Source organism: Varroa jacobsoni, unplaced genomic scaffold (assembly GCF_002532875.2).
Source record: "Varroa jacobsoni isolate VJ856 unplaced genomic scaffold, vjacob_1.0 contig01840, whole genome shotgun sequence".
NCBI lineage: Eukaryota > Metazoa > Arthropoda > Arachnida > Mesostigmata > Varroidae > Varroa > Varroa jacobsoni.
This window is the reverse complement of record NW_019214705.1, coordinates 38,818-66,719: the sequence shown is the minus strand read 5'-3', so window position 1 is coordinate 66,719 and position 27,902 is coordinate 38,818. Positions and strand designations below refer to the sequence as shown.

The following is a 27,902-nucleotide window of genomic DNA, read 5'->3' as shown; positions in this document are numbered from 1 at the left end:
ACAGACCGAAGAAAGCCGTCTCTTTAAAAACAAAATGTACTACCGTTCTTGTGATAGTGCTTTACAAAAATTTATAAAAACGATATAATATTTGTAACACTAAACGTATACTTCTGTCTGGTTAGTGTTACCTGGTTAGTTAATCTGACCCCGCGCATAGTAGCAATGTTTGAATAATATTAATAAAAAAAATTCAGATCTAACTTTCTCAAAACCTATTGTTTTTCTTGAATTAAAAACGAGTCATCGTGTAACATGGGAACAGCCTTTGCAGCGGAAAGCATTGTATGCAGTGCCTGTTCTAACACTATCGACATAATTTTTACTAATCAATCGTACTTTATAGGAACATATAGCAGCACCAATAAGTTAAGTATGTCTATTTTTAGAGTTATTTCAGCTTATATTTTTCTTAAAGACTCAGTATGCGATATTTCATACAGTATACGGCAAGCGTCGATCGGTGTTTATGCACTATTTCGAAGCGTTGTTTTAAGTGCGGTTTATCGTTGACAGCGTTCTTATCGAATGTAAGCGATAGTCTTCTCAAGATCCTTAATACATCAAGTCTTGATATATCATTTGAGAGAGCTTCTGCTTTATTAGCTGTAATGGTATTGTGTTGTGAGGGTAATTTCAGCCCGAAAGAGCTTGAAATTACGCTCAGAAACCGAAGCCAGTAGAAAAAAGCCCGGACAGTCGGTAAACACTGAAGAGACTGCTTAAGAATATTTTCCAAATTTGAGAACGGAATCCGGAACCATCTGAGTTTGATTACGACCAGCTGAATTTGCTTTTGAAAAGGACGACAAGCAAATAACTCGATAATTGGCGAAAAGATAAATTCCAGTGCACGACCGTTGTTAACCACCTTATCTTCCCAATTTACGCAAACTCAGAGCTTAGGTGTCTCATAAGTTCTCTAAATTCGACAAGGAACTATGGTTTAAAATTGCGTCTCCACATCTGGCCGGGTACTAGGCGTCATGCGACTACAGTAACAGATTTTCGCACAGTTCTGCCACCGGAGATGAGAAATTGTGTGGAACCAAAGATCGGAATGGGTGGCTTCAGGACAAAAGCCAAGTCTCAGGGTTCAACAACATGTTCATGCGGAGAAGATTATGCTTTGTGCTTGCTAGGACTGTGAAAAACTCATTTACTGGTAATTGCTTCCTACAAACCAAACAGTTGATCGAGACGTTTATTTGGCTCGGCTGCACTTCGTCAACTAGACTTTCCAAGAGAAAAAACACCCGGTGAACGAGTTCAGGCCATCCTGCATCATGACAACGTGCGGCCACACACGGCAAACATCGTCAAAACTGTTTTGTGGACCGTGAATGAAAGGCTTTGCTGCCCCCTTCACACTTTTCGGATATTGCGCCAACCCATATTTACCTTTCCTGTTCACCGGGCAGTTGCCCTCGTGGCTTCGTTTTCGATACGAATCAACAACTCTAAACGTGGTTAAAAAACATTTTCAAGACGAAACTCACTACCCTCTGGGCAAGACTACGAGATCAAGTTTGATGGGAGAATGAAAGAAAGTCCTGAACAATGGCAAAAAATACATAATGTAATTACTTATTGCCACAGGGATGAAAGTAAGGTGCTTTTCTTCGGTAGAAAGCAAGGGAACTTTCTTTCTTACTGAATACATTATAAGTCCATGGAATCGTTGGGTCTGATCTGCAAAGGAAAGTTTAATTTCCATGAGGACAACGTGAAAAAGGAAAATAGTATTGTAACCAATCGTGCGTATATCCAGGACATTTGTAAAAAAATGAGGCAACGATTTAGGCTAACAAGAGTTTTTACTGTAAAAAAAAGCACGAAAAAAAATCAAATACCACTTATACAAAATTGAGAAAGAGATAATATATGCTGTGCACATATAATAGGCTATAACGCTCCAAGTAATCAAACAAATAACTTGAATGAAACTTTAGGTTTCATTTTGTTTGCAAATAACCATTAGGAAAAAGTTAATAAAACTAAGTAACTACATTATCAAAAACTGATAATAACTGGTTGCTTAGGTTGGCGATTTTTTGTGTGACAAAGGATTCTGTTTTGTGTACAAAAAGACCCCCTTCCAGATCGAAACGACTTGATGGCTATCAGTGTTGAAAATCAGTGGCCTATCTAGAAATTCTAGGAAGGTTCTCCGTAGCCCTGCGACAACTCGAAAGGTTTGAACAAGGTTTCAGCGCGAAAAACAAAGGGTGCCATGACTACGCATTCTTAACATTACCATATTTCTAATATTTTCAAGAAAAACATAACTAAATAATTCATCAGGAGTTGCAATTTTGCAGCACATGCTCCAAACACCAGGCGAAATGAACTTAGAAGTGGCTTTCAGGTACTTCACTGCATTGACGGTAGGCTCCAGCCAAGCTTTTAACTACTGTATATATAGCAGCGCAGGGCCACTGTTGAATACATCACATGCGTTTTCATCTTTTATAGATTTAGCTTATAAGAAATGCATGATTATTCTCTTCTTCATCTTCAGTGTTCTTGTTACAAATTTATGACGCGTTCTTCGACAGATCGTGCATTGTCCTAAGTTTGTTTTGCTCAAAATCACAGCAACGTAATTACAGGAGCCTGTTCTTCTCTTTGAAATTTTGAACTATAGTTACCTCTTCTGTAAACTTGGACCGGTTCTTTCATTTCCGCACCAATAAATAATTGTTGTTTTAGTAAAGGCTCCCTTGACCAGTGTCTTCGTCAATCTCCAGTTGATTTTTAAACTGAAATTTTATTATTTAACATAAGCGTTCATATATCCATATAGGATATTCTTACACCCTAACTTAATATATTATTACCAGCTAGCCGCGTAGTGCATTTCGATGAGTACAATTTTCAAGTTGTTAAATCTGTTATTACATTTACGCGGGCTCGCCTCTTCAGCAATCTGGAATACATAATTACTTAATTATTAACAACAAAATGTCATATCAGTAGATAGCATAGACCAATAGAAAACCCACAACGGACCAAAAGTATGTGTGGGTCTTAAATATCAGGCCATTATTTTGTTTAGCTGTAGATGTATCGGTACAAACGTATTTTATTCGAGCAATACCTTGTTTTTATATGGTGATAGCAGGAAAAAAAACTAAAAAAGATAATACATTATTGGTATGCGAAGAAACACTGAGGTGTTAACCGCGGTTGTGTCTCAACATACGGTCTTGGACCATTCGTTCTTTGAACTAGTGCCAATCCTGCAGGCATGCGGTTGCACACGATTGACAGTTATCCAGGGTTTTCTGAATTAGGTTGTCTGATCATTCACAACATTTCTGCAAGCGCTGCGGGGCTCGTTTTGTTTGCTCATACCGGAACTTTTTATCGTTTGCTGAGACCATGCCCAGTGAGACTTCTGCTTATGCATCTCAACATTCCCCGCAACCTATTGCCTGTTTAATTACAAATTCCCCTGAATGGGTGCAGGCTTACGTACACACGCATCCTGCCTCCTTAGCCAGCCGCGTTTTTAGCCTATATATGCATATATTCAGAACCATTATAACGGCACTATACTATATGCTACACAGTTTTTCGAATACCTATATATCCGCTTTTTCAAGCCTGAGAAAGCGTAACAACACGGGATGGCGTAATCCGCAATAGCGTTCCGTTTGACTCTAAACATGAGCATATTGATGAGTATGTCCCTAGACGCATCCGTTTCTGCATCAATACGAACCTTAAAGTCTCTCAACTCCGTAAAAAAATAATCGGAAATTTTATGCCCGTGCTTTGTTGTTTCACGCCATACTAATCTGGTTGCTATTAGTCTTGAGACGGAAATGACGCACCACAGCAGGCACAGAAGACTGACCTACTGCTGGGTTCCTAACGAAGCTCCAGCAAGCGCTTATGTGGCAGCCGTAAACGCCTGCCACTGCCTCCAATCCATTGGCCAGGTCGTTGAGAAATGGTAACGTTGGCAAGACTGCACTTCCTCTACACCTTCTGTCAGAGGTTCCACCACGAGCTTCAACATGCAGCCTAGCCGACTATCTTACCAATCCTCATGTTGAGTAGTCTCCTGGCAACTTAGCTTTGACCAACCCTTTCCTCTTTCGCTACTAGCAAATGTAGTACCGGCACAAGTACAATATATTCTTCTTTTTGTATAGCGACGAAAATATACAGAAGTTGATATGTTATTGGCACGCGTCGTATTAATATATTAGTGCAGTACTGGCAGCACCTTTTGATCTACCTGCACGAGTCCTGTACAAAGGACACTTAGATGATGTCTGTCTGTAAGTGATAGAAGAGGGTAGAGTAAACCATAGTAGGCCTGTTCCGTTAATATCGATTAGTTTATGCATTGTAATTAAAGAATGTCCATAAAGCTGGAATTGTCAGTTTAGCCTAATACGATTTGTGGGATTGTATGGCATGTGTACTTTTTGTCTACAATTTAGATCCGGAAAAAAGTTGCAGCATACAACGCGAATTAAACGGCCTTGATTTATTTACACACTGCCATTTTTTTATGCATTCTCGTCATAACAGCTTACAGACTATCGCTCGCTGCAAGCTTACTCAAATATTGAAACAATAAACGTGTAAACGAGGAAATATATACTAGTGACGCAGATTCACAGAATGAAGAACTAAACTAGGTGCTGTGCTTTCCACCAGACGATAACAGGTATGCCCTTATAGGTTCTGTGAAAAAACCGGCTTGATGAGCTATCGCAAGCGTTTACGAATCGTGCTAAGCGTCATCAATGAGGTTGTAAATGACTGGGATTTCTCAAAATGTTAACAAGTTAAGAATGGAGTACACATACGTGCGTTCTGGTCTGGTACTGACGTCTCCTTCTTCACCGATTCTGCCCTATAAAACGACGAGGAAGAAGCAAAGGAAGACGGGCTGCTGACTTGTTGCCGCAGAAGGGGACTACTAATTAGGGTAACTAGTTTCTTCCGTTTCAACGAGTAGAAGATGTATAGACTGCACGCAGTCGTTGTTGTTGTTTATTCCCTCGTTTCATGTGCATTACAGTTCGCATCCATTGTGGGATCACGTTATGGACTGAGACCTAACAACTTTCTATGAAAATAAGTGGCGATATCTGCTTGATGATGCCCCCATGCGTGGCTCCGGTCCTCGTTAAAACAATGAGGACGGCAGTGCAAGTTTATCTCGATAAATAATTCATTTCGAGATAAGTTTTTATTCCGACCCTCAGAACGCAAACGGCAACAGCACGTGAGCAGGATGGCTTTATCGCGACCTGTCAATTTCATCAAGATAACATGCGCTCAGAGCGTCGCTGGTAGACCGTCGTTCCTGGATAAAGGGTAAGCGATACAAGTAAGAGATGGCTGATTAGAGCATCGTGGCATTGGATGGGACACTATTAACGGAATAAAAAAATTCTTCTAGCCCGCTATATATGGCCAGTGCGTTACGGGAGCGACTTACTATATATGGCAAGTGGCATGAGTAAAAGATTTAAACATGTGTTGTGAGGCTTTACTACCGCTGATGCAACAGCATATATTATGAAGATATTCTATAGGTTCAAGGGAATGAAGTAGAGACCAGCTAAAACTATAAATGTTCACATTGTAGAAGGGCACGTATGGATCAAAGCGCTGTCACATATAATAAAGCTGTTACATCAAAGAACACTGTATACAGGATCGATATGGACTGAAAACAAATATATCACATTTCATAAAATACAAATTTTCATAAAACTCAGCTACACGTTATGCCTGTTGGATGATTAAGTAATCAATCGATCAACTCGTATCGTAGGCTCGCTGAGTGTTATTTCCGTTCGCTTCCTTTTGCCACTTTGTGGTAAGTTCGCGCATAAACAGTTGAAACTTGGACATTAACAAAAGTGTAAGTTATCGAGTAGGATCGAATGAGAGCTTCTCTCTCTAAGCTAAGTCTCTGAGGGTATATACCTAACAAAGCTTTTATTTAATGTACAGGTTTCTTTGCTTACAAGGCGTCGTCTCGTACCGTTGAAAATATATCTTGCTTTTAACGAAGCATATTTCGATCAAGCTAACAATTATTGGTTCTTTGCATTTGTTTCATAATTTAAGTTTCACGCTAAGTCAATTTGCAACTAGTTCTTTGAATTTTACCTTCATATAGTGTATTTTTGGCTACTGACGAGGAAGCAATGATGATGACAGATCGTGGGCGGGGGCAAGATGCGAGGGGAAGCATAAGCCGCGCGATATTTGCCAGGCTCTCGCTGCATCGATTTATAACTTAAGCACGGCCGCGTATCTAATGTAAAATACGCTTAACTGATGTTTGTCTCACCAAGTCTTAAATATTACCTTTTCCTTTCCGTATTATTATTCTCTTCTACGCTTCACTTAGTTTTAAATAATTCACACCTTTGAAGTATACGCTGTCCCGATTTAGCAAACATACAACCTGGGTAGCCATGATTACAGAGGCTCACTAAATTTTTCCTTAAGACGATCCGCCTCATTCAGCTCACTTCGAATTTTCTGTGTTTCATCACCCAGGTCTTTCATAGGCACCTTGGCAGACTTCAAGTACTGGATCATGGGTTCCCTCCCAGTAATGGTGTGCGAACAAGGTACTTATGGCGTACGAACTAGAGGAGTGATAACATAATCTGAACTAAGCGTAGACTCACGTAAAGATCTGAATACTTCCAGCAAAGATTTGAATGACGTCGTCATCACAATTTCTTCTCTTGCTCGATCCTTCCAGATTACTCGTGTTGACCTCCCATGACCTAACAGGTCCTTGAAACAATGCTAAACAGCTGTACCGAGGCCTGTTATAGAAGGGATAGCTAAGAGTAGATCTATTGAAACGGAAGGTTTTTTGAATCTTGAATGCTCTAGGCCAATCCCCTAAATTCTTCTGGCCTAGAGCGGGAGGCCAAGTTTTACCCATCAAGGCCCACTGGGAGAGTGGCAAGGTTTACAGGTACTGTATAATTCGATGATTTTCCTGGCAAATTTATATCTGGCTGCAAGGTGTCGCTAGTCGCATTCCGTTGTCGATAAGAAAAGCTACAAATTTAACAGAAATATATCGATTAGGCATTACGAAGGCATACAGATTTAAGAACATGCACGATTCTCGTACAAGTTGACAACTTTTTCTTTCAATGCCGTGGTGTTCAATGGCTATCTTTAATAGATGTCTAGCTTACACCCCAAACGCCACATGATTTCTTATTTGTCTCTACGGCATTAAATAACGAAATAATCAGAGAAAACTAATGCGTGCCCCTCCAAATAATGGCAACAAGCCTCCAACAATAAGGATCTGGACTACGATTTCAATAAAAATGAGCATATGAGCTAGGTGCGACTTCTTATATCATGCGCTAGACTGCACAGTTCAAGAAGTGCCTTCGATCAGGTGCCGTCTCAACAATCTGGCATTGAAAAAACCTCAACTGTGATCCTTGAAAAACATAATAGTCCAATAGAGCCATCGTTATGGGAAGATACTTCAAGGAAAAGAAGACTATTTGTTACTAGCTACAATTGGTTACCGACGGTACGACTGGCAATGCTTTCAATAGCAGTCTGAGCGAAATCCTGGCAAGCAGTAAGGCTTCGAGTGACGCGTTCCACCATGACATCGTGAAAGGCTTTTGTCTGACCGGAATCAAATGGTTCTCGCAATTACGAAATTAAATCTGTGTTTGTCGATTTCTGGTTATCATACCCTTTGAAATTGCCAATCAAAGTTGACGTGCCTCTTTCACTAATGGCGAGTATCATGCAGACGAATTAAAGTAGCGTGAATGGCTTGAAAACCCACCACTAATGACTTGAGGACCCAAAACCTTCTACCACTATAAGAACTAATGGCCACCGTTGTACAGAGTACGCGCCAGTGTGTAAACCCTAAATTAGCTATCTGACTCACTGCATAGCGTAACATTGACTTACGATATGTTTAAATGCAACGTGATTCTTGCTGACATTAGATAGAATGAATAGATAACTATGGTACCAATTCGCGACTACAGCACAGTGTTTAATTAAGGTCCAGTTTTATTGAATGGATTACCTTTTTTAATAAGTAGCTAACAATGGGCTTTCTTTCGATAGGTAGAACGTAATACTGTTCTAAAACAGAATCGTATCACTCATTTTGTGCAGGGAAAATGCATCTGATCGATAACGAAATGATTACTTAGGTAGGGTATCAACTTGAGCAAACTTGTAAACAATAACTGAAGTTTAGCTTACTTATCCATCCAGGTTCCATTGTTAAGCTTTATGATAGAAATTTGCAAGCTGTCCCTTTTGACTTCACCTTAAAAACGACAACAGAAAATAAACTATAGATGAGAGTAAACGAGCTTTGCTTTGAACCTTTCACTAATGAATAAAAACTATGGTAATAAATAAATAAATACAGTAGTGCTACCAAGGGTAAATTAATGTGAATATACCTAGCGTATGACTGCCTCAGTAAGACACGCCCCACAGCTGCTCTGGGATGCGGCTATACGTGCTTGACGCTTTACGTCAGGTTCAGACAGGCGCAGATGGCAACGACTGGGAAAGGGAAGCGCACGATTTGCGAGGCATTTACATGCGGGGATTATGAATCGTTCCGCTAGCTTTACAGACTCAAGTGAGTCGAGTGTCTGCGACGATTTTCCCTTGGAGATCTGACCAATCAGACACTTCGTGCAAAAGAAATAGCCGTTCAAGCTTTTTTGGCTTTCCTATATTGGGTATATTTGGCGACACCATACATTGGAAGTTATCTGTGAACAACTTACAGACAGGGTTAGAACGAAGCCAGGTTGTCGACGTTGAGTGTAGCATATGTACCATACGAGATATATTTGCAAGTTAAGAGAATAAGAAGTGAAATTAGTAAAGAAACTAAAACCTAGGTATCTTAGCACTAGTGTCTGGGTGATGATCAAAATTTGCTATTTTCACTTACATAACCTTGGAGGATAATATAATATAATTCGTAAGTTTGGTCATTTTATAAGTCACCTCGACATACGTCAGGCAAGCAGATTACTTACTCCGCTTCAGCTACTGCCAAGGTTGGAACTATTTTACCATCTTTTCAGTTGCATCGGGCTATCCCCTTCTAATAAAAGCGCTATTTACATTGTAAATCACATAGTAAAGTATATTGAATTATTTGCCAGGCAAATTGTCTTTTTAGAAATTGCCATATATTCAAAGATTTACTCTTTAAAGAATTAATGTAAAATTACCATCTCAGCCAATTCTCGCGCCACATTTTACTCTATTGATACTCGCCTTTTACGTTTTGATTGTACCACATCCAATGCTTTGATGAATTTTTTAAGTATGACGATACGTATGATATTTATCATAGTAAGTATGCGTACGAGTGTATATAAAATTCTGACCTGATTTTTGCAGTGTTGTATTATATGTTGGCCTAACTGGTGAGGTGATCAGGCAGGAAGCAGCACTCACAACCATGAGGTCTAGGTTCAATATTCAGTTGATATTCATAGAACTTGTCAAAAAGTTCTCCATTTCAGCTTGCTATACAACATATTTCTAGATTTTTTTAAGCGCACTTGTTACTTATGTGCGAGCATTACTATAAAGACAAGTTTTTTGGTATAATCTAATCTATGTAAAGCCTATTAAATACGAATAGATCGAATTTAGCAATCTTTTCATAAGCGTAGGGCGGCTCTTCAAAAGCACCCGTTTGATCGTATTAATAATTCTCTGTTCGAAGCTAAGCATCAGCACACCAGTGTCGTGTCCTCGCGGTCCGGGCTGAATTTCGAATAACTCGGCTGAATTTCGAATTACTCGGCTGAATTTCGATTCTGTGACATTAGTATCGTCGGCACAAAGAATAGTTTACTCAACATTACCTCAACTAACGCTTGTCCAACACAGCGCTAATGGTAGATATGTAGTCGTCAAAACGTAAATGCATGTAAGGCGTTTAATTTAATACGGTACGATTCTCTTGCAAAGGTCTTGGCTGACCTAAGGATATACAACAGCGCCTCTAGCTAACTGAATAGTTAGCTGGAAGCGCTGCTGGAGGCTCGTATTTGACACTGCGGAAGCCAAGAATCAGAATGATAAGACCATCGTAAAAACAGGACTATTTACTACTTAGACCGTTTTCGCGTAAGCACGGTTTTTATTTTTACAGTCAATAGCATAACGTAACTAAAAAGCCTCGTAGTTTTTCGATTGTAGATGATATTATTTTTCAATATTACTTAGGGTGTTTAAGCACTTATAGTAGATGGAACCTTAAGATCGAACAGTCGTCAAAGTGCGCTGAGACCGCATAGGATTTGAGACATTGGCTCTAAGAGATCTTTACGGATTTCTCTATCATGGTCGGAAGATCACCAAGTAAGACAAAAATGGTAACGTATTTAAAATGTTATGTTATAGTCCCGGTATTTTGCGACACATCATACTTACCTACTGATTACCACATGACAGCTTGGAACTGTAACAATTTTTTAATTGTGACCACTGCAAAGTTACTGTCGTTAAATGTATAGCCAAGGAAGCATTTTTTCAAGCTTGTAGATATGTTCGGTTCTTGAGCTCCATATAAAACCTATCGAAAAACATCCTTACATTTTGCGTATCACGGCTGAAGGAGAAAACCGTCCTTCTATGATTGAAAATCTTTTTTGATGAAAATGATTTGTTGTGCTGACTGTTTTCGGGGATAGAGGCAAAATACGCCAATAGTTCGGTAAGATGTTATCCTGCGGCTCGAAAAAAAGGTTTCCTTTTAGAAAGTACAATAGGTTTAACAGTTAAAGCAATGTATATTTTGTTTTTTTTTTAGGACTTTTTGCTTCACTTTTCGACGAATCGTTAGATAATGCAGCCACAACAAAAGGAACGGAGAGCGGAGCATTTGTTCGGATTAACGATAAATGAAGACGAATGACTGAACTGGGCGGATGTAGGTTGATGCGGAGTGTGGGATTAAGAGATTGCCGAGGTAACATACAATAAAACCAAGCCAAAAATCCTTCTCTTACCTGCACTCAGTGTCGTTTTAGTTCTTGTATTGAAGTGCTTTACGTATATACGTTTCACAACGAATGAGCCGTAATGGAGGGTTGCTCTAAAAATTGCACAGCGTCACGTAGAAGCAGATACACACAAAAAACGAGTGCACCGTTGTCTTCATTGGGTTTATTTCTACCCAAAGTATATATACACTACGCAAATCCGTGGGCTTTGCCCTACACTTGTTATGTTTTATTTTACCTGATTTATTGATGTCATATTCTAGCTTAGATAAACTATATAATAAATATGCAATTACGCTGCTCCACCTAACTCGCTACTGTTTTATAATGATCACACCATCCTGTTCTAATATGTTTTCCAAGAAGCCAAGATTTGTTTCTCTTACGATATATTGGTTTTTCTTAGTTTTATCATAATGTAATTACAAGGCTTTTTTTAATGTTACTGATTGGCTCTGTTTTGGGAGCTTCGTGAAAAGGGTCGGTCGATAGCTGAGAAACGTATATAGATCGAGTCGGCTTTCAACCGATTTTCCATGGATTTGGCCATTGATAGGGTCAGCTAACTCTCTGTGCCCCGAGAAGTTTTTTCCATCTTTTTCATAATAGATAATTACATATTCTACTAAACGAATATCAATTCTGTTTTTCGAACCACCCCAGTCTTTTTTTGCTCTTTCCTTAACTAATTATACCGAATGAAAACACAGATATATGATGTGCCTCAAGTGGCATGTTGATTCTGTTTCTGAAGCGTCACAAAACCCCAGAATTATTTATGTATCATTTAATTCTTTTATTTGCGTCTCATTTGTTACTATTTGGATTTTCTCCACAAATAAAGTAGGAAACATGTTTCCACGAAAATCAACTCTACATTAGCAATTTCCTAATTGGCACTTAGTAGAAATTGGCTAAAATAATCACTAAAAATGCATTTTCACCCCATTATTGCATAGGCAAGTTGACGAAGCCAATAAGGTTTTCCACCCAAAAATGTTAGTTTTAAATATCGGTATATCTATATATATTGCTTTTTATTCAGCTCATTGAGATATATCGATTTTCGTCAGTAAACAATTTCGTTGCGTAGAGCATCAAATCTAAAATTTCGGGCATAGAGATATGTATTGGATTTTGATTAAACTCGGTGAAAGCTCTCAACTGGTATCTCTTTACATAGACCATCTCCATGTAAACATACGGTTGCCGTTGAAAAAATGTTTGCGCAAAAATTCTACCAAACTCCAAGCTACGTCAACCTCTCTTTCTTTCATACAACTTTCTCATATATTTGTAAAAAAAATTCTAGCAAATTAACAAACATCAGCCCAATGCGACCACAGTAACGGTCGATTCGGGTCAGATAGGCGAACAAACAAGGAGACACAGAGTTCTACTGGTATATAGTACCTATTCTAATACTTTCTATAATGCTGCATCGGTCAGCCAACTACTAACTCCTAACGAACTAACATTCGACCCCTTTTTATTAATCACTAACTCCTTGAACAAAGATAGGATATCTTAAAGATTGGAGGATAGGAAGCGCGAGATGGTCGAAAGACACAGTAGACTTGTATCCCCCATCCTCCCATCAATAATAGAGGGTTACATGATCGTGCTAGGACTGTTTACGGGTCGTTGGTACCGTTACATAACGGATGAATACAAATGAATGATTGCTAGAGCACAATATATCTATAATGTAATTAAATTCAATAGAGCAGAGGAAAATGCAAAAAATCTACTTTCTTCTCGTTACTATTCAGGCGTTTACTAGGTTGGCTCTGGGATTGTTAATTCATGCTCAGAAAAATGAACAACATTGTCCTATAGCAACACGTTGCTGTCACTACTAAATGGAGACCCGTTATCATACTCGTTGAACAACTTTTTGGTACATATATATTAAATAGTGCTTTTTCTAATTTTTAACTTTTCGCATTTTAACATGCAATTCAATAACATATTGTTATATTGTGTAAAATATAAATATTGCCTTAGGCTTTCCCGAACGATTGAGTTGAATAACGTGACTTATTTTTTACGATGTACATCACACCAATATTTCATTAACGATTATAATGGTTTCACGTATTTTTATGTGCTTAAGACACAGGAATATTGCTCGTGTACTTATGTATGTAATTAATCCTGTTGGACTTAGTTGCCTTATCAGATATTAATAGATAATTTACTTTCTTTTAGTAACTTAAAAAGAATTCTTCTCACAAGCTTCTAGCACATGGGGACGTAGAGATGGTCTTAGACTCGTGATAGTGTTCCTAACCTTTCTTGCTATGTTTTGCTAAGTGTATTATGTCAGCCATTTTCTGTCTTTTCGATTTTATTTGAAGGCATATTTCGCTTCTTTAGTTCGTGCTTCTTGCAGTAATGCTTTCGGCTACGATTTTTCGAAATTATCCTCCTTTACCGAAACATAGTCAGGTAATTGTTTTTAAACAATCATGTCGAAGATCATCACCTGTAAGTCCGCCACCTGTCATAGGCTATATTTGTTATGATTTGATAGGCCCGTCACTGGCTACTGGTCAAGACCTGCTGCATCGTAACAGAGTACTTTTTTTCTTTCTCGCTACATATCTTCCTGTTGATTCCTTCTGTAAAGCCTAACTATCTATCAAACCTCTTCCTATGCCTTTCTACTTTATTCTAAGTGACTCTCTCACTATAATAACCTGCTTTTTTTTCAAAAACCACTCGCTCGTATGGTAAATATTTTTTTAAACGTCGTCTTGTGCTTTCTTCTAACATACACCTTTCTAGCTAAATTCTGGTCAGATTTCAAGTTATCTTGTTATACTGGTGTACAATATCTTCTAGGCTCCTTCGTTCTAGTTTGCTGTACTACCAGAATTCATTTTTGCGCTAAGATCACCTCGTAAAACTGTGGGCATACCTAACCTATCACCAAGCGCCTTGATTGCGCAATTCAGGCATCTTTTTGTCCTGCCTAGTTTTCTCTCACTATTTTTCATCTCAAAACGCTTTTACTCTATTCTCAAAAACTTGAGAATTGTTTTCTAAAGCTGATTCTTGTTCGGATTCTAGCTTGATTATCATCGTTGAGCTTTTGCGGGTACAACGTTTGATAGCTGCTTTCTAGAACCCAACAATGCGGACCGCGTTTGGTTATTGCAAACGGATTGAACGGATTCAAGGCCCATCGATTGGATAATTCGATTTTAGCGGAATAGGTTTGATCACATTTTTTTTTTTTTCAATTCACAAGTGACACAGATTTCCCCTTTTTTTTTTTGTCGCCAAATCTCAGCATTAAGTATTTGGACGATGGTGCCCGGTCCAATTTTCTCTACGGACCATTACGCGCAATATAATTAACTTCACAAAAAATTTCTTTATCTGGACAATATTTGCACTCGATACAGACTAGATAGATGTCTGTCCTTTATTACCAACGGTTAAAGAGCCTAATATCAAAAATAAGATCGACGGGTAAAAAAATATTAAATACAATATAAAAATAAACGGATGCCATTTTTAGTCTACCTATCAAGCAACATATAACTCATAACCGTTTGCTTCACAACGACGTTAAAAAAGCGCATTTTTTTCACAAACTATTTCAATCTTTCGATATCGCCAAAACACATGCCTAAGATACCAAATTTTACGTAGTCACAAAGAGATCATTGTACAGATAAAGTATCAGAGCAACGACTGTTTAAGAATTAAGAGATCCATAGACTTGAGATAGATTTCAAGCCCCTTTTCCATAAAAAGTAAGTTTATTTACACAAGTTGTGTAGTTAATGCCAGTGGCAGGTTTTGAGCTACGACCTCTGATCTAAAGCCGATTCTACAATCACACTGTACATAATTGGAAATTGTCTGTTACTTAGATAAATGTACCAACCGAACGTCAGGAAATAACGCCAACGCTGATTATGTTGTTTCAAGCATCATGATCTTACGCATCTTTACTCATTGTAAACTATATCGTTTTCTTGGGTCGACAATGGATTGCCAGAAGCAGTAGTACGGTAGCAGCAGTGCAGTAAACATTTCTAACGACGAAGAGTTCGTTAATATTTGCCAAGGGGACAAGCACCAGCTTCTGTCAGTCGAGACGGACAGAACGCCAGATGGCGTAAGTGGGCAGTGCTGATGACCTCCATTACCAAAACTTAGTTAAGCCTGGGACGGGTGAACGAACTCGTCAGCTGCGAACTAGCCCGAGGGTGTACAAGTTCTGCTAGCGTGTTAGTCCAGCCGAGTTGGCTCTTAGACTTGTTAGGCTAGAGCAGGCCAACAGCAGTGGCTTCCGGGTTACAAAGAGCTGTCAGAAGTAGCAACAGATCACAGTTTAATTTACTTAGTACAATACAGCTCTCATTTATAGGCACAGTAGCCATAGTTAAGTTGGTGAACAGGGTTAAAAAAACAACGGAATTTTCTAAACATGCTTCGAGCGTCTAGGCTATTACGTTGCCTTAGCGGCAAGCTGGCAACATGAGCATCGCTACTTCATCAATAATACAACTACACAGAAAATAAAACACGGATTAATCTGCTCATCATCTGCGAGCCGGTACTTTGGATGATTACAGTTATTGATTCGCTTAGATCCTTAAATAAAGTTAACTTAATAAAATTATAAAGTGTTCCTGTAATCGAATAAAACGTCAGTGGTGCGCGATCATCATTTTTGCTATCATATCTTTAACTGAGTTTTCTTTCAGCATCTTCTTATCTCAAATGACATATTTTTTACTTTTTTTAAAAGTGCGATAAACATTTGATTCTTTGAGTGATACGAACGGGTATATACATTTGTTCCGGCGATCGTACAAACATCTCGAAGATTTCTAGCAATCAAGTGAAACGAGAAAACTAAATATGCCAAAAAATCTTAAAGCTGCTAAAAATTTTATAGTTTTACGTGTAGTCTATTGGAGGAAATTTGAAACTGGGCTTAGTCTGCTACTTTGTTTTGGAACCTTGCTCACTTGGCATAAAGTACCGCCAAATGATCAGTTAATAATATAGCTTATATAAATCTATTCTAGCTGTAATCTAGCAATTACATTGAACGCAGTTATATTATGTTATGTTTTCCACCCGCGGACTTCATCCCACTATCGCTGAGGCGTTCTCACAGCTCTCAAAATCTAAGTTGTCGATTGTGATTAAATTATTCATTATGTCTATTCAATAGTGTCTTTCTGGAAATCTTGTTGTGTACTTACTTACTTACTTACCTGTAGTCAACTCTGCATAACACAAGCTATAACTTGATCACTTTCAAATTTTATCAATGGGCCTCGCTCCAAAAGGTGCCCAGTCCGTTCTTTCCAGCCGACATAGAGATGCGATACATGGCACCCAGGCGTCATTTTAATTACAGCTTCCGGCAGCAATAGAGTTGTTCTTGTACAATATAATGTAATGCCAATGCTATCTAGACTGAGACTAGAAGTGTAAGCTGACCGTGAGAGGAAAACGCAACCAAAGGGTCCTTCAAATCCCGAACTTTACCTCTACTAATTATATAAATGCAGGTGTAAAAGTACGATAGCTTTCTTTTTGTTCACCGCAGCAATGCTTGTCACTTCCGGAAGGATTGAATTTTTATCTTTAAGATATATTTAGAGGCTATTTACGGGCGAAAGTTCGACAAGATGTAGAAATGTTCAGTCTTGAGACGTTACCTAAAAGTGGAAGGCCAGGCGAATATATAAGTAGTGCTTGTGGACAAAAACATAAACATAGACGGGACACCAATCGAATGCGACTGCACGTGTATGAAAACGGAAGCAAGACTTTAGCCGTCGTGAGTTGATGGTCTTTACGCGTTTGCTTTGACACCAGCCGTTTTTCAGTTCCGAATGAAAAGGGATCTTAATTTTTCGCTAAGCGAAGGAACAACATAATTGTTAACTATTAAAATAAATAGAAATAATATTGGACTTGGTGTCAACAACGATTGGTGTCATATTAAATCGAACTCAGTGACGGAAAAAATGCGCTAGTAACTTGGAAGCCATTATTAGGGAAATGACCAAGTCCATATCCATGTCCCAATTTAAGTACGTTAATTGAAACAACAAGTGTCTATATCCGGTATATCGAGAGCTTTTCCGACTTAATCGAGTCTCCAAGACGGCTGTTGGTAGATCGAATGGAATAATAAACGAAAAGAAAAACTAAAAAAGACATGATCGTTGGCAATATTTATTTTTTTCTTAATTACGATCCTGACTGCTGTTACTAACACTACAACGGAAGTACTCAGTAGCAATGGCACACCTCTTTTCTGTAGAAAAATGTTATACGGACGAAAGTAAAGGATAAAGAAAAGTTCTCGAAAAAGCACAATAAATCCAATTACTAAAGCAAGCTATATCTGACTGCAGGATATGTGCTAGTCTGGTTAAGAGAACATTGACCATGGTATTAATTCTGGGCCAAAGACTGCTTAAAATGATATTCCGATCACAGTCAGCAACACTAGTTATGAACTATTCTTTTAAGTAAGTAAGTTAATTTAAGTTGGCGTAAAGGCCGAAGCCACGAAAATACAAATGTGCGGATTAATTCATTGATAGGACACTATAGTCTATAGTAAACGACAAGGACATATAGTTCGTTAGCCGAGAACTCCAACACTTTCTCAAGCTAGAATATCGGGTTCAATTTATCCGAAGTACCATATACTACTCTATGGAGAATGATTTAATTGAAATATTCAACACGACATTGGCAAGATTCCCGCAAACAACCAAACAATTCTTACGCAAAATCCGAACAAGCTTAACAAAGCTGATAGGTACGTATAACGCGAACACACGTGCAAGGATTGGAAGGCTTTCAACCGAATTGCTACACTGGAGAAGGCACCGAACCAAGCTAAGGGTAATTGTCATATCAGACGAAACCCTGAGCAGCACACTCTATGAACGACCGTTGAGGCTTTTTAAAAATACCAGAAGAAATACAGAGAAAAATTTGTCAAGGTAGTAAATTCGAATTCAGTCTTCTTAATGAAAGAAAAAGCGTCGGCCACTTACACAGAACTTATACTAAAATTCATCTCGGCCTTTGAAGGTCAGACAAGTAAAAAAATGTCATTCATTCTTATTTGCTAGTAGTGGATAAACATTTATCATATATATATATATATATACGGATTAACAATGCAGTAAAAAACATTGCGTCATATGTAATAAATAAGTCTAGTCGAGGGTATACAACTTTAACTCTAGTAAGTTGCTAGGTGTCTTAAAGATGGTAACTGAGGTAAAAAGCGGCACACTAGTTATCACAATCCTTCCGCATTTTGAGCAACAGCTGTTTTCGTTGTTACTGCAATAAATGCTAAAAAACGAATACAGTATCAAAATATGTATGTTTTAATGACATTTTACCTGCTGAACTAAGAGAAACTTTATGGAACTTCATATTTTAACCACAAGCTTCTGCTTATGTATATATGTGCACCATACGCAATAGAATCTAGTTCGCTTACTTTCGTCGTAACGTAGCTCATAACTCATCAGATTGTCACTTATGACGGTGTTCATAATGGGTGACTTATGACTAATAAGCAGTAAAAAAAGCACATCTGTAATTCAAGTAAAACATCATACCTATTGTATACTAAAAATTACGCATTATACACACATGTATAGATCGCTAAAATTTTTACACTAGTTTGAGCCGTTCCTTGACCAAACTGAAGTCAAATAACAGCTAGCTAGAGAACAAATACATTTACGCTATGCTACTGTTGTAAACAGGTCTTTACGGGGTGACTCCAGGACGTATCAGTCAATCAGAGCGTTGTTATGCTAGCCATTTCTGTAAATAAATGCTCGACGATGATACGTTGTAGAACTTTCTTTCATCTAACGTTTGAAATAGAAGGAAGTACAAAGTATAAAAATAAAAGGAAGTATACAAAGTGCTCGAAATGAGCGGAGGCAATCAGCCCAAATGTCTATAAGGCATACAGGTGCACGTGAGCAATCGGTAGCAATCTATCTGACAACAGTGACATACAGGATTGTCGGACTAAATAAGGGCTTGTTTTCCAGGCTGTATTTAAATAAAAACGATTTTTTTTTGTATGCTCTAAAAGCATCGCTTTTGGCGATCGTACTTATTTGACCTAATCACTATTTATCGCGATAGCAGCTTCAATTCTGGGCCTAAACCGCTCACAGACTGGTTTCAAAGATTACTTTTGCAAATGTGCGAGCGCCCTTTCAATAGCATAAATGAGTCGACGTTGTTATGTGAAGCCTTGTTGGGCCCTTTTTCAATAGCGCTCCGTACATGATGACCGCTAGGTTTTTGTGTGCGGAGAAAATTTAAATCTATGTTGTACTGAGGCCCTGCGTATCCTTTAGGAACTCCAGTTATCCAGAGTTGCACAACACTTCGCAGAACATGCAGATAAATTTCTTTGGTGATACGTTCGCCGTTCTAGAAGAAGTATGGTGGCATCCCTTATTGGATATCACACCCAGAACATGGGCATGGACCGGAAAATTGTTTTTCCCATAGTGAACATATTCTCTAGCTCGAGAAAATGCTAGAAATCTTTTTGAGGTTGATTTTTGCATCAAGAGTAAACACTGTTCGCCGGAGAAAAACCCACTTTTGAGAGAACGGATACTGCTCTTGCCTAGTGAATATAATTCTATCTATTAGATGGCTAGCAGGTGACTGCGAAGCTAAAATATTACACACAAACGATGCAAAAACCTAAATTGCATAAATTACGTCATTATCTACTGCATCATTCATCGATTTCTTCCTGTTGTGTACCCCATTAATGAGACTCAGTCATTGTGTGTGTTTGGATACCAAAAATGAAAAAGCAGAATGATGGACACTTTATAAATTGTTTCAAATCAGATTCTTCAGCCGGCTCTCAGACTAAGATGCTGTTTTTTCGTGTGTATAATGTTTATATAATTTAGTAAGCGAGATTCTAAACCGGGTGATCCAGAACCGTTCGGTTAGGGTAAGTAGGTATGTTATAGGCAGCATTTTGAAAATAGAATTTTTAAAAACCGTCAGAATATTTAAGGGGGACGCTGTTATTGTAGGGAGCGCACATTGCCCATGCAGATTCCGTTAAACGATACAGTGATTCCTAATTCTATATATATATATATATATATTGTAGCTTATTTTGTATGATTAGCTTGTTCATATTAAAAGAAATAAACTCGGGTGTTTTTGGAGAAAATTATTATTATTATAAATATTTATTTTATAAATTTAATGAGCGACAATTTAACGAAAAAAAAATAATGTTTTGGACTAAATGTAATCTTAGCAGCAGAAGCAGCTCATTTTAGCTAAGTTTATCATTACACTGAAAGGAGTTATCTATTAGGAAGGATTATGAAAGGAGTATCCATTTCTGCCTTAATATCGTTCCGGCCCTATTGAGAAGGTTTTTAGACGAATGTTCTAGTGAAAAGAAGAGTTAGCCAATTACGAACGGGGGTACGATACGTTCGTGGTGGCTGGCCGATATTTGTCGCCCAAATGCCATCCCTATGACTACTGGATACCTTACGCTTAGCAGTGCGCTATTCCGTCACAAATGCCCGCTACAAGCATGTAGAAAGTCGAAAACATCTAGAGAGAAGTTGACGCTGGGGACGCAAGAGGTCAAGGACCTGCATAGTTTTACAAATGTCACGGTGGCTTCCGCCGGAAAAATTCTAAGATATCGGAGGCTAAAGGCTAAGAGCTGACGTGATGCAAAATCAGAGACGACGAAGAAATGCTGAAGAATGTTTTAAACAAGAAGAGCAATTGCTATGAACAAAATGAGCGAGTAAAGACTGCTGGTTGAAAAATGGCTTCGACGAGTAAAACATTCTAGTCGACATGAACGGCTTATAGAAACAATGGATGGCAATGTTATCACGAATAGTGCGACTTCTATATTTATGCAATACTGCTAAGCTTGAGATATATACCCACGAACAGATCTTCGGTGCTACGGTGCCCTAATTCTATGAAAAACCGCGCGATCACAGGCTAGGTAATATGGCCGAGTTGCAGCGCGATAATTATAATGCATAAAGGTCGAATTGATTAACAAGATTTACTTAACAAGGTAACTAGATATTGTAGAGAGATGTCTGATCTGGTGCCTGATCGCTGAAATAAACTTTCTTTGGGTACCAAAATTGAGTAAAATATGATAATATTTTCGTAGTAATTTTCAAAGGGTACATAATTTTTGTGCAGATAGACAAACTGTATGTGCAAACGGGACAAAAGATCTAATTCGTATGAAAAATGTGAGTTTAATATAGATAAGTTGATTACACGATACGTATCCTCATTTTAGTACGTTAATGATAAAACGATGCCCTTCTGTGCTCTTTTTTTTTCTATGCTGTTTCGATTAATCGCGGCTGTATTTTCCACTATCGCGAAGAGATCTTTCGCGCCAACGAAATCGCTGTGGTGTTGACAGTTAGCAGAAATGCCCAAAGATGTTGCGCGTTCTCTTTTTCATTTTTTGTGCAGGGCAGTCTGTAATCTATTTCAGTTCTCTATGGCTTCTAATATTAGACATATATGCAACTGATCTATGTTACCACTATGTCTTATTTAAGTTATCCGTGACGTTAATTGCATAATCACAATTCGAGGGTATCTGGAGTCAATCTGCTACAATTTGAATCAATTTCTATTGTTAGCTTGACTACCGTAAAGCAAACAGTTTTAGGTAATCTTTCTTTAGTCATTCAATTTTTTCAGGCAAAGAACCTTTGGCTTTTCGCCAATTGAAACCTTCAAGTGAGATTTTTTTAATATTGACATAGCATTAGTTACAGTGTTTGTTTACCTCTTGGTCGATACGACATTGCTGGATCCATGGTGACGGCTGTTTTGGTACTCCTTATCTTCATTGGGTTCAGTCTAGCTTATCTTCCAGCATACATCCTTTTCGTTGTTCTTCCCTTCCGTGGCAGATAGTGCACAGACGCCGCCCTCGACGTTTCTTCTTACTTACCGAGTTTTCCAACAAACTGAATAAGCCGCTCAACTTAATTAAGCGATTTCCATTGGCAAACTTTTCGGGTTATTCATCGTAGTCCCGCATCGTAAATGCGCGTGTGGCCATATAAGAAGCGGGACGAAGTTTCAGCGGAGCAAAACCATTCTTGGTTTGGAGGTGCATTCTTGATGATCCCTTCTTTCGGTCAGCTCGTTAGCGAAGAAATTGCTCACGAAGACCTGAGCTACGCATAACGTGTCAAATGGACACTTTCTGGAAACAATAACGAGGGAATTTACGTTATCACAATAATAAAACGGTAAATTATCTCAAATTATCCTCTGACGAAGCACTTTTAATTTTTCATGTAAGGACAAACCACGGAAATTATTGCTGGTTTACTCACGATTCAGGCGAGTAAATTTTTGGCTGGAGTTAATGATTTCTATCTAATGCTCTGTACAGAGCTGTCATGCCATCATACTTCATTCAGAAAGGCAAGCGTGTTAGCAAAGGTGCTTCTCTGCATGTTCTTTGAGTTGTTACGCGGCCGTGATTAGTTGAACTGTCTAAAGAAAAGTAAGCTAGGCAGCAAAATTAACTTGTGCAGAGTGGGTTCCCTGAAAACGTCGACTTGTGCCTCCATCAGAAAAGCGATGTACATTAAAACGAGCATATTAGCACTTCAGATCCCCAACTGAACCTCTAATCGAGCTAAATAGTAGTAATATTAAACCAACCTGACAGTCAGAAATGACAGAATTAATTCTAACGATAGAATCTTGGAAGCAAAATGTAAAGAACATTCATAGCTAAGGTGTACATCTTAAAATTGCTCACCAATGTACACTGACGATCAGCCATATCGACCTATTTTAACCAGGACTCGGTTAAAGCAAATCGTAGCTTCATGGAGTTTTCCATCTTGATCAATTTTCCGCACAATGGTAGCGCTATTAGCCAACAACATCCACTTCTATTTTTCATTACGGCCACGTGTTAAATGTCTTGATCGATCTTTCTTTTCAATTATGTTCAGCGTATATTATAGTTGCCTCATTATACCTTATTGTAACCTTGTTCGATCAAGCTTTCGAATTCACTCGGCTTTGGAGAAAAAGTTTCCAAGTACAGAAACGACTATATAAACGAGGCATCGGACTGATAGATGTACTAGATTGTTCTAGGTCAGTTCTTAGAATAGACTGTCAGGAGCTGCGTCATCTCTTCGGCTACGTTGCGGTAGCAATCACAAACATGCGGCCATCTTCGTCTCGTTGGAAAATGATCTGTCAGAAGAATTCCAGATAAATCCAGCGAGAGCTAGATCTTTTAGTGGGGACGGCTTTGATAATCTACTGATAGGATGATTCCGAGGACTTGTGCACACAGTAACAATAGCCGCAATAGGTAACCACGAGCAAAATTACACATTTTACTTATGTGAGGTTGGTGACCAACCTCATGAAGGCCTTTCGTCAAAACTGCGCTTAACTACCCTCAAAGAAATACGAATTTCGTTTGACTGACTGCTAACTGCCATGGAGTAATTTCAGCATGCTCAAACCACGTGTCCACTAAATTAATTGACCCAGGCGTTAAACTGCTCAAAATAACAGCTTTTTCTTCAAGATTCACGTATTGCTGCAGGGTTTATTGTTCCTATTTGACCAACCACTTCCTCTATAAACTATTAGCCTATAAGTTCACCTTTTGTTGTGAATTGCGTTACGGGCAAGGAAATGGAAAAGAAGAGTTATGACTTCCTATACCGTCAAGAATAGAACTATTTTAATTGGTAATGGGCACAGATATGCTGTTTCCAAATGCCCCATCGGTGCTATGATGACGCTGCGAAGTCTTACAGATAGCTTCGTGTCAGTTGTGGTGCCAGCTGTTGGACGTCCAAGCAAATACCAATATATGTATTTGGAGCAAGGCTAGATGTCTTTATCTCTCATTCATCATGTTCTGCTCTTATGGGCCCGAGGGAATCACTGCCTGTGAGCATATTGGGACGTGACACCAAGCTTCCACTTTTTTCGTATGGATGTCAAACTCCACCGTGACAGGTGTTCCTTCTTGCGTCCCGTCTATATCTAACCGCATTTGCCTTTGGTAGAGCCACTGCTGCATATATGCTTGCTCCTTAAGCTTCGGCCATCGTCAGTACAACTGGTTACTTCACAGCAAAACACGCAAGCTATTCATCGTTTTAACACAAAAAGCCACAGAAAGCCTTGCTTTCCCTCCTTCTGGCATGTGGCCTTAAGATATCAACAGAGGTGAATAGGATTGCTATAATAGTATAAATGAAAACACTCTAATAGTTCAGCTATCGTCGGTTCCGACGAAAGTAATGAGCTACAGTTGCTTCCTCCTACGGCTTCTTTCGGCTCGTTTGGACCACCAGCTAATTTATTGTGACCTTTCGATCGAAGCGATCTTCAAAACACTGGAGGAATCGGTTGAAAATCAACATGAATGAAGAGGATAAAAGCAAAAAGATCATGCAAATGATTATGCTGCAGGGATGATGATGTTTCATACCTCCAAATGACTGAAATGCAACGGGAAGTCTTCGGAGCTGAAGCCATGGTTAGAACACTCGAAATCTACAGCGACCTCATTGAATTCGGAATAAAACGAAGATGCCTCACTGTAGCCCACTATAAGAAACATGAAAAAAGGGTAAGCATTTTTCGTGTAAGCACTGACTGATTTGTGTGATGTTCTCGGGATGGGGAGCCATCACACTTTTTGCCTCTGTGCTAACGCATTTTAAGAGCTGAACTAACTTTATTTATTGTACCAACATTGTTTTTTAATTATACAAGTTTCTTACTAGCCTTGTATAGCCTGAACGGATAAGGGGCTACAAACTAAGACTTTTTACATTGGAGATATGCTATGGAAAATTCGCGAGCTACTCCTACGTGTGCTCAATCTCAAAACTGACAAAACTAGTCCCATCTCTAAAAGTTGGTACCGGATTCATCTCAATATTAGCCTTTCAATATTAGCGTTATACCCATTTCTGATGAAAACAAAAATGAATGATGAAAACCCTAATTTTTGCTATTTACGAGGCATTCGTGGTGATTCACGAGAAAGCCATATTACAATAGTTCTACTCCATTACGTGGATTGCGCTTGTCACTCAAGTCATTTGAGCCAGTTAGCTGAATCTACAAGAGGTTTACAGCCCGTGATTCTTTCTTCTGAGCCACTGTAATAGCTTTTAGATGGACATTCGGCTGGTTTGAGGAAGTTACCACCAATGGAACGAGCAATATATGCTCATAAACATATGTTGATATCCTAGGGGAATTGGTTCCTATTTTTATGTAACCTGTTTCTTATGTGGATGCTGTTACATGTTGCATATTCTAGATGATGATTTTAAATTGGCTAAGTTTATAAGATTTCGGACAATTTCATTGAAACCGACATAGAGCATTGAGGCACTACTTGTCTACATTGAAAGATCACTGTTCCGATGCCACTGACACTAATGTTAGGCGCTTGAATAACACTCGCTGATTATTAGGACCTTGATCTGAAATTACAACAGGTAATAGAGTCGCAAACTCCTCTTAGATACTTGAAATACTCCTGAGAGATTGGGGTAACTTTCACAACTGATAATTTTATAGCACAAATAACTACAAGCATCTACATATGTCATTTATACTTTTCCCTGATAAGTGTAGGGTAGCAATGGCCCTAGCTGAATGCTGGCATCCGCCACCACTGCTGCGGCATTCGCATCTGGTGAACATGCAGAATGGACGCGTTGCACTAGAAGACAGCGCCGAGAAAACAAACAATACTATTGAGAAACCACAAGGAAGCGGCAAGGGTAAAAAGAATAAGGCACGACGATAGAACACGGTAACACAGGCGAGCGATGCTACTGCTGCTGCTAAAGGGCGAGAGATACAGGATGAGGCTGTTGCCATGCGGCTCTGCTGTTCCGTCTCTGTTTTACATTGATGCCTTAGTTGCCCCATCCGCTGCTGCCTCCAGTCGCTGATGCTGCCGCGTGATTAGATTATCTCCTCGAGGCTTCTCTTTGCCTGGCCCCTCTGCCAGACCACCATCTTTCATATATCCCTCTCGCGGGCCACAAGGCCCAGAGCCTTTTGTCTATTTTCCAAACCCTTCATCTTCCCTGGAAGCGAAGGTAACGTCGGACAGGTGTACATGCTAACATACTCCGTACGATTGAGTAAGATACGCTTAGCTGCTATCGCTGCCTGAATAGGGAGGAAGCCTCTTTATTTTGAATGTTCTGTTTCCAGTATGAGCGCGATCATTCCATAGAGACTCACTGTTTTACCCGTAGAAGCAAAAGACGTTGTACCTTAGCAGAGTTTTAGTATCTCACAAATATAAAAACTTTCCCCATAATTACGTTGAACCAACAATGCTACTTTCCTATGTCATGTTAGCAATAGCATGCGCATAAGGTATAGCTGTGCGGTAGAGAAGAATTGAGCATAATGAATTTTGAGTTATTGAAAAAATGCCCCATAAATAGTTAGCGTTTCAATTAATCAGATCTCAGATTTTTTTTCAAGCTAATTTATGTTGCAACGGCAGAGCTCGTTTGTAGTCCGATACGTAGTGTTGCTTACTGGCTTTGCTAAACCGGGTTCTTAGCACAGGTAACAGTACATCTATAAGAAGAAGTGCAGTCGTCCCAGGCTAATACGACGTCGCCCATTGAACTAATAACATAGCAAATACAAATTAAGTCGTCAAGGAAGGATTGGCCGCTTCTAGGCCAAATGGTAGCGAATATTTTACTTATTTGAAAATACTATTACTAAACTATATATGCGTCATTTTGGTCGACGACTGTCGGCCATTTTTCTGGTAACACTAAAACCCCATCATCCTAAAACTCTGGTTATTTGTGGACAAACATTTTGAGCTGTGGTTTTTGCGTACATCTATTGAAACCGAATTAACACTACTAAGGGAGTTTTGCGAAGACCGAAACAGATAGTAGTTTGATGGTAAGCTGGCTCAGTTTTTGCTGGATAGCTAAAAATTGTCATGGCAGGAAATGACGAGTTTTTTGTTTGCTAGTTTCAATCGATTTCTCCTAATGACTTCCTGTTATTTCTTTAGGTGTCGACAAAAAAGTCCAACAAATAGTTTTGCCAAGTAACAGCAACTCACAATAGACGCTTCATTACTAATCACAGAACGCATCATCTCCATGATAGCTCCAGTCTAGACTGCCACAGGTTATGAAGCGTTTTTTATTTAAACATTAATATCTTATATGATCCACCTTCTAGCATTCGTATTTGACCGCTTAGGTAATAATAGTTCGACTTGGCTGGGTTTCCGTCAAGTTTTGTAGATCGAAATTTAATAGAGTAAACAGTGTCAACTTGAAACGGCCTAAAACTTTTTCGTGATGAGTGTTTAGTCTGTTAACGATATCGTAGCTACTCGAGGGTCGGTCTTGTTCAACTTACTTGGTTTTCTTGTAACGCATCTACTATTACTTCACATGGAAATTTTTAAAGCGAACTATTTAGAACTATTTATTTAGTTAGAACTATTTATTTTAGCCTTTCCTTCAATAACGCATTTTTATCATAAATAGCACGGTTTTTTTTGCTGCGCCTAGGCAGCATATTTGCCCTCACTGGAATGAAATTGTAAAATATAGCGAGTTTTTACAGAAATTCCAAACGCTACTGTATAAATACGTATAGAGGCATTACATCAATTCTATTTTTCCATCAACTACCATTTTTTAAATGACACCAAAGGCAACCGGACGAGACTCATATTATTTGAGATATGTGACC

General features: G+C 38.8%; 2 long non-coding RNA genes across 4 annotated transcripts; one reads left to right on the top strand and one right to left on the bottom strand.

Moving 5' to 3' along the window:
- Positions 1–10,178: 10,178 nt before the first annotated feature.
- LOC111272237 (uncharacterized) lies at positions 10,179–11,355 on the top strand. The gene is made up of 2 exons (XR_002687404.2): positions 10,179–10,415; positions 10,853–11,355. It is a non-coding gene; the product is annotated as an uncharacterized LOC111272237 (long non-coding RNA).
- Positions 11,356–11,795: 440 nt separating this feature from the next.
- LOC111272238 (uncharacterized) lies at positions 11,796–25,864 on the bottom strand. 3 transcript variants are annotated; one of them, XR_015315655.1, is made up of 4 exons: positions 25,763–25,864; positions 24,619–24,737; positions 21,916–22,341; positions 11,796–15,369 (listed from the first exon to the last, which is right to left on the bottom strand). It is a non-coding gene; the product is annotated as an uncharacterized LOC111272238 (long non-coding RNA). The 3 variants fall into 3 exon arrangements; XR_002687405.2 differs by lacking the exon at positions 11,796–15,369 and having other exon boundaries at positions 20,275–22,341; XR_015315656.1 differs by lacking the exons at positions 11,796–15,369; positions 24,619–24,737; positions 25,763–25,864 and adding an exon at positions 22,909–24,599 and having other exon boundaries at positions 20,275–22,341.
- Between the last annotated feature and the right edge of the window lie 2,038 nt (positions 25,865–27,902).